The following is a 6,712-nucleotide window of genomic DNA, read 5'->3' as shown; positions in this document are numbered from 1 at the left end:
AACAATACTGTCAAAGCTGAGTTCACCTGATGCTAAGTCCAACCTAATACTGCAGTGACATTACTCAAGTAAAAGTGCCCGTGATGATAGTTTAGCAACAAGGACTAAAATAACAGTGCACAACATTCAGTAATGTAGTAAGAGAGACAGTGCATGACATTCGATGATAAATAGTATAATAATAATAAATACAATAATAAAATAAAGTAGTGAAGACTTAGTTCCTCAGCTTCATGACAGCCTTGATGGACCTGAGGGGAGAGAGTTCAACATCCTTATAGCCTGGTGGACAACGCTGTTTTGTTTTTGGTGGTGCGGAAACAGCCTCCTGTACCTCCTCCCAGAGGACAGGAGGCTGAATAAGTTGTGGGCAGGATGGCATGCATCCCCCCACAATAGTGATTGCCTTGCGGGTGAGATGGGTGGTGTACACAGTCGTATGCAAAAGTCCGGGCACCTCTGATCATTTTCAAGATTTTCCTCTATAAATCATTCGTTGTTCCAATCAGCAATTTCAGTTAAATATATCATATAGCAGAAAAACACAGCGATATTTGAGAAGTGAAATGAAATTTATAGTTTTTACAGAAAGTGTGCAATCATTACTTGAACAAAAGTAGGTAGGTGCATAAATTTGGGCACCCCAACAGAAAACTGACATCAATATTTAATAGATCCTCCTTTTGCAGATATAAAAGCCTCTAAATGCTTCCTATAGCTTCCATTGAGAGTCTGGATTCTGGTTGAAGGTATTTTTGACCATTCTTCTTGACAAATATCTCCAGTTCTGACAGGTTTGATGGTTTCCGAGCATGGACAGCTCGCTTTAAATCACACCACAGATGTTCAATAATATTCAGGTCTGGGAACTGAGATAGCCATTCCAGAACGTTGTACTTGTACTACAGGCCCATATCGGGGGCCACAGGGCCCACAGGCCCCCACTGGGGGCCAGGGGCAATGCCCTGGAGTGGGCTCAAGGGGAAAAGCTCCCTTGAAACCCCTGGATTTTGGCAGGATAGCAACCCCAATACCATTAATTTCATCACTCAATTGCAACAGTTTTGTTAAAAAAATATATTTCTGCTTGGTGGGCTACCAAGGTGAATATAATACAGTCAAGCCTCGGTTTTTGACCACAATCCGTTCCAGAAGTCGGTTCAAGAAGAATCGGTCGAATTCCGAATCTTTTAATCCGTTCCAAGACTTTTTTAAAGCATTTTTTCATTTGCGCATTTTGTCCGATCGTGCAACTGCAGTGCACCGCCAAACGCGCAAACGTAGCGCGTCGCCGACTGCGCAACTGCACCGCGCTGGTTGCATTATTGTGACAGAGCCGTTGCTGAAATTTAGAAAATATTTTTAAACTCCTGATGTACCTTCCAAAATTCAAGTGGACCTAAATGCGTAGGGAGCTTAATTTTGTCCGATCGCGCAACTGCAGCGCACCGCCGAACGCGCAAACGTAGCACGTCGCCGACCGCACAACTGCACCGCGCTGATCGCATTATTATGACAGAGCCATCGCTGAAATTTAGAAAATATTTTTAAAGTCCTGATGTACTTTCCAAAATGTAAGTACACCTCAGTGCGCAGGGAGCTTAATTTAGTCCGGTCGCGCAACCGCAGCGCGCCGGGTGCTCATTGTCGCATTGCTTTAAGAGCGTCTTTGTGTTCCGAGTTGTAAGATGACGTTGGTCTCGAGCCATGCCCATCTGAAGCAATTCCTGATCCCTTTCGACTATTTCCCTCTCACGATCCTCGTCTTTTTTCTCTAAAATTTTCGCCATGCTGGCTAAAATTTTGCTAATTAGGCAAATGAGTAGGCAAATGATGTGATGAAAGTAGCGCCAAAATGCTGCCAAAAATAAGGCGGCTATTGTCGCAATACTGCTGCCAGCCGCCACCCCCCATATAAAAACAATTTTCTCAACGGATCTACACTATTCACGAAAAAAAAAACACGGAAATCTCATCCCTGTGAAATATTAAACCCTAAACCAACTATAAGTTGTATAGATAATGTACATAAGTTGTAATACTTTGTTGTAAACAACCAATGATCCCTGTGACGTGTATTTATGTAACCTGATATAGAAGTCTATATTAGGTTATTCCATAGATGCCAAAATTAAATCCATCAAATATGAAATATTGAACCCGAAACCAGCTGAAATTGGATGGGATTGCAATGTTGTATTGCTTCGTTCGAAAGGCTAGGGGCAGACACGTGCATAAATTGTGCGCCACAGTAAAAAAAACAAGAAGAAGAAGTGTGCGGCGCAAGCGAAGTGGCCTGTTTGAGCCTGTTGCTGGCTGGTATGAGGTGAGTCTTAGAGGTTTTTCAGTAAGAGGTGTTGTTTTGTCCTGCAAAGTTTGTCCATTTCATTAACAATCGATTTCAAGCTTGGACTTAAGTTGTATTTTGCCTGCTGCTCCTTCGTTTTTGCTACGCGACTAGTTGCTGTGTGAAGAGAAGAGCTGACACAAATGTTAATGGTCGCTAAACGTTGATGGTAGCTTAAGTGAATTTGCTTCAAATTCCAAAAAGTTTGTTTCATGTCGATGTATGTAGTGGTTTTCTTAAGTAAAAAAAATCTCAAGTGAACGAAATATTTTTGAAAGTTTATAACTGTACATTTAACTTACAACATTTAACATACGACATTTAACTGCCTACATTTAAAAAGGAAATGTTATTTTTGACAAGAGGTTATGCCTTATGCATTTACAATTCATATGTGAATTCAAAACTAATGTAAATAGTGCCATTGCTTTTGCAGATGTCAACAGCTCGCTTTCAAAAATCACCATGGCTAACAACATCAAAGAGTAAGTATAGGTAACAAATTTGAGATTTTCTGATGGCATGGCAAAGATGTCTTTTCCCTTTTTACCTATGTTGTGATTTGTGACTCCAGATTTAGCTCAAGGAGTGGCACGTGAAAAGGTAGGATTTTATCTTCTGATGTCATGTGCGCCTAACTTTGTTTTGCACTCAACAGGCCTTTGCAAGGCAAATCACTTTAAAAGTTAAAATTGTGTTGTGTCATATGATTAATAGTGGTAAATGGGCGAATCAGACATCTTTTTCCCTTTCCGTCTTTTTCAGACTCCAAGCCTGGAGAAAAGAGGAGCATCTGTATTAAAAACTGACAAGGTACAGATTGAATTTTGACTTATTCTTGATTGTAGAAGTAATCACAACTGCCTTGCGTTATCTTTGGAAATTGACCTGTTATTGTTGGTTTGAATATACTTACGTATGCTTAGCTACTGTCGAGCATATGCAAAAAGCGTAATTGCAATCTTCAATATGGAACTTGCATTCATGACATGTCATTGCCTTGATTTTGACACTCCGGAAACCAGGGCGGATGTCAAAGTGTAAAATAAAACCCAGGTTTACCCTGTACATTTTCATCATTTGGATAACAACTTGTACAAGCAATTTTATCAGTACTATTTTAAAATAACATGATTGAATATGTGTATGTGTTGGCGGCTCGGTGGCGCGCTGGGTAGCACGTCCGCCTCACAGTTAGGAGGGTGTGGGTTCGATTCCACCTCCCTGTGTGGAGTTTGCATGTTCTCCCCGGGCCCGCATGGGTTTTCTCCGGGCACTCCGGTTTCCTCCCAAAAACATGCTTGGTAGGCCGATTGATCACTCCAAATTGTTCCTAGGTGTGAGTGCGAGTGTGAATGGTTGTTTGTCTCTGTGTGCCCTGCGATTGGCTGTCAACCGGTTCAGGGTGTCCCCTGCCTACTGCCCGATGACAGCTGGGATAGGCTCCAGCACGCCCGCGACCCCCGTGGGAACTAAGCGGTACGGAAAACGGATGGATGGATGGATATGTACAACATCCAAATTAAATTGCAGCACAAAGGCACAGACAGAATGCGATCCTTTTTTTTCCAACAGGGCAAAGTTTATCACTGGAGAATAGTTCATTTGAATCTTGCAGCTAATATTTGCTTCATTTTTCAACAGCGAGGAAGTGAGTGTAAAACGTCCATAACAGGGAAAAGTAAGAATTTTTATTAAAATTACTCAATTAAAAAGAGGTCATAGCTGCAATAATTTAAGTGAGTATTTTATTTCTATTTCTCTTTATTCTCAGAGTTTCTGAAGGTAGTCGTGTAGCCCCTTCTGGCAATCCCTGGGCTGAGGAGCCTCAACTCTCGTTCAGAATGTGACGTGGAGAGTGGACGGTGCCCAGGACTCATCTGTAGACCTTTGACATGATGTCCAAGGAAATAAATGACAAACAGCATGCAAGACTGAATGGCAGAATCATTAAGTTTGGAATTGGTTAGTCAAAATTTTGGATGCCCCCCCCCCCTCACTCTTGATAGCTTACAAATGGAACCTGTAGGGTTCTGTTTGGTTTAATTGCTGTACTGTCAAAGTTACTGACTTTTCAGTTATTTTTTGCTTGATTTACAAGAAAACTCTTGATTCCACTCTTCTAAGACACTGTTCATAATTCCTTGTATAAAGATTGCAAAGCAGTCTTGTGTTAGGAGGCTGCTGATTTGGAGACCTGCATGTTTCCAAGACCATGGACAGGTATGATTAGTTTGACATTTGTACTGTAGATTAAAAAAAGACAACAGTGAAGGCTTACGATGTGGTGGCTGCGCTCAATGTTGACTTTTTTTTTCTGTTGTAGACTCTACACAAATGACAATGACAAAGTTCAATATGCGTGCTTGTGTGACTCGTGCAGAGTGCCCTCAGGAAGACTGCTCTGATAGCGCTGGTAAATAAAATAAAAAAAAAACTGTCTGCTTGTTCCTGTGCGATTGCTTCGTGTTCGAAATGTGCGACTGACATGAGATGCTTCAAGAAAAAACTATTTTACAGGTAGTCGGTTTTTTTTTCTCCCCATATTCATATTTCTTTTACAGAGTAATCTCAAGGTCTACAATTGGTGGTGCCCGATGTCCATCGAGTTCATCTTAATAGAAGCTGTTGGCGACACGCACAGAGGCCACGAATGATGAAACAAGGGCCGCAAGGGCTTTAAAATTAAAACAAGCTCCAGCGCTGAGTAGAAAAACCCCGAAAGAGAGTGATTTTTATTTTGTTTCCCTCTTGTATTTCGCTGAGCTGGTTATGTTTATTTGATATGTCCTACATAAAATATGTATAATATATACATATATACACATATACATATATTGTAACTTAGCAGTTTTGTTCTATTTAACAGCCCCCATTTTTTAATATTGTATGTATATTTTTACATTTTTAAACATATGATTTCAAAACATTGCACATTTATATTTGTAATGTGTTGGGGTTTACAGATTATCTTGATCGTATGTTTATGTTGGAATGTAACCTGTAATAATTAACCTAGCTTGTCCTGTCTTAACAAAAGTAGTAGAAGAAAGTGCTAAGATCTTTTGAACTGATTGACCAGCTGCAGAGGAAGTTGTTTTGTTTACACAACGTCGTAAAAGACCCCCTGCTATGCTTTGAGCAGCAGGTCCAGCTTCAACCCCATCCTGTCCACTCTCACCCCCACCCTGTTTCTCTCAATAAAAATGCTCTTGCAAGAGGCCTGAGTAAGACCTCATTCCATCATCGCTGTACGCACAGCGACAAATGACTCTCCATTTGCAAATGCTTAAAAAGGGCATACTGTGTGTGGTTCTTGCAAAAATAAGTTAGAGTGAGCACCACTCTAACTTTTGTGCCGTGACCCGGATCCCTCATACCCGCCATCTGGCTGACGGAGGAGGACGTGCTGCATTGTCGACAAGCCAGCGTCCATTAGGAGGACCTGGAAAAGAAAGTCCTGGGAAGAGAATTCTTCGCTGGGCCAGCATCTTAGGTCTGCCTTCGTCTGACAGAGGTGGATTGACGGGATCCGGCAGTGCAACGGACCAGGGGACAAGTAAGTTAAAGCACTAAAGTTGTGTGATTGTGTTGTTGTGAAACGCGTAGAAAGCTAAAGGTGCACGAGATATACGGCTTTGGTTTGTCCAAGCTATGAGAAATACGGCTTTGATTTGTCCGAGCCATGAGATACGTCTTTGGTTTTTCCAAGCCAAGAAACAATTGGGTTCAAGTCCCAGTGGAAGGAACGGGCTAAGAAAAAACAGTTTATTTTTCCTAATTGAAGAAGGGCGTAGATTCTTTTTTTTTGTCCGTTTTTCCAAGCTGTTTGGGAGGGTTTTACACCCATCCTGGATAGGCCTAAAAATGAAAAAGCGCTGGAGTTTGTGTAGTTGAGAGTGTGACTGGTAAGATAAATTGACTGAAAAGTAGTTCTAGCATTGATCCACGGCAATAACACAGACTAGTAATTTGTTGAAAGGTCGATTTAAACCTGCATTGAGTATCCTCAAAGAAAAAGAAAAAAAAAAACTTGAAAAAAAATTGTCAAACCTAAAACGACTAAAATTAAGATGGGAAATAAAAATGATAAATCTCTAGCTCTTGAAGGAGATGAGAAGTTCATGGCGAGTAGATTTCTTAATTGTATGCAATACATGCCGAAGTGGAAGAAAAAGTATGGAGTACAAGGAAAGTTGAAATGTGGAACATTGTGGTGGAACTTTTGGAGGAGAGTGTGGAATGAAAGTTAAAGGGATTGAGAAAGGAAAGTAAAGAGAGAGAAGTGCATTTTGCTAGAGTGTGGTTGAAAGCTTCACAAAGAGATGAGAACAAATTCAAGAGACAAAACATAGAAAGATGAAA

The 6,712-nt window shown here is 40.9% G+C and overlaps 1 long non-coding RNA gene across 1 annotated transcript; it reads left to right on the top strand.

The window, feature by feature from the left end:
• Positions 1 to 2,267: 2,267 nt before the first annotated feature.
• On the top strand, positions 2,268 to 5,567 carry LOC148395940 (uncharacterized). Its single transcript, XR_015859086.1, has 9 exons — positions 2,268 to 2,326; positions 2,784 to 2,832; positions 2,922 to 2,950; positions 3,113 to 3,160; positions 3,992 to 4,028; positions 4,122 to 4,312; positions 4,502 to 4,570; positions 4,674 to 4,763; positions 4,912 to 5,567. It is a non-coding gene; the product is annotated as an uncharacterized LOC148395940 (long non-coding RNA).
• The last annotated feature ends 1,145 nt before the right edge of the window (positions 5,568 to 6,712 follow it).

The sequence above is a fragment of the Syngnathus floridae genome, chromosome 6, assembly GCF_059516105.1.
Source record: "Syngnathus floridae isolate MCC-2025c chromosome 6, RoL_Sflo_1.0, whole genome shotgun sequence".
Classification (NCBI taxonomy): Eukaryota; Metazoa; Chordata; class Actinopteri; order Syngnathiformes; family Syngnathidae; genus Syngnathus; species Syngnathus floridae.
This window is presented reverse-complemented; position numbering and strand designations above follow the sequence as displayed.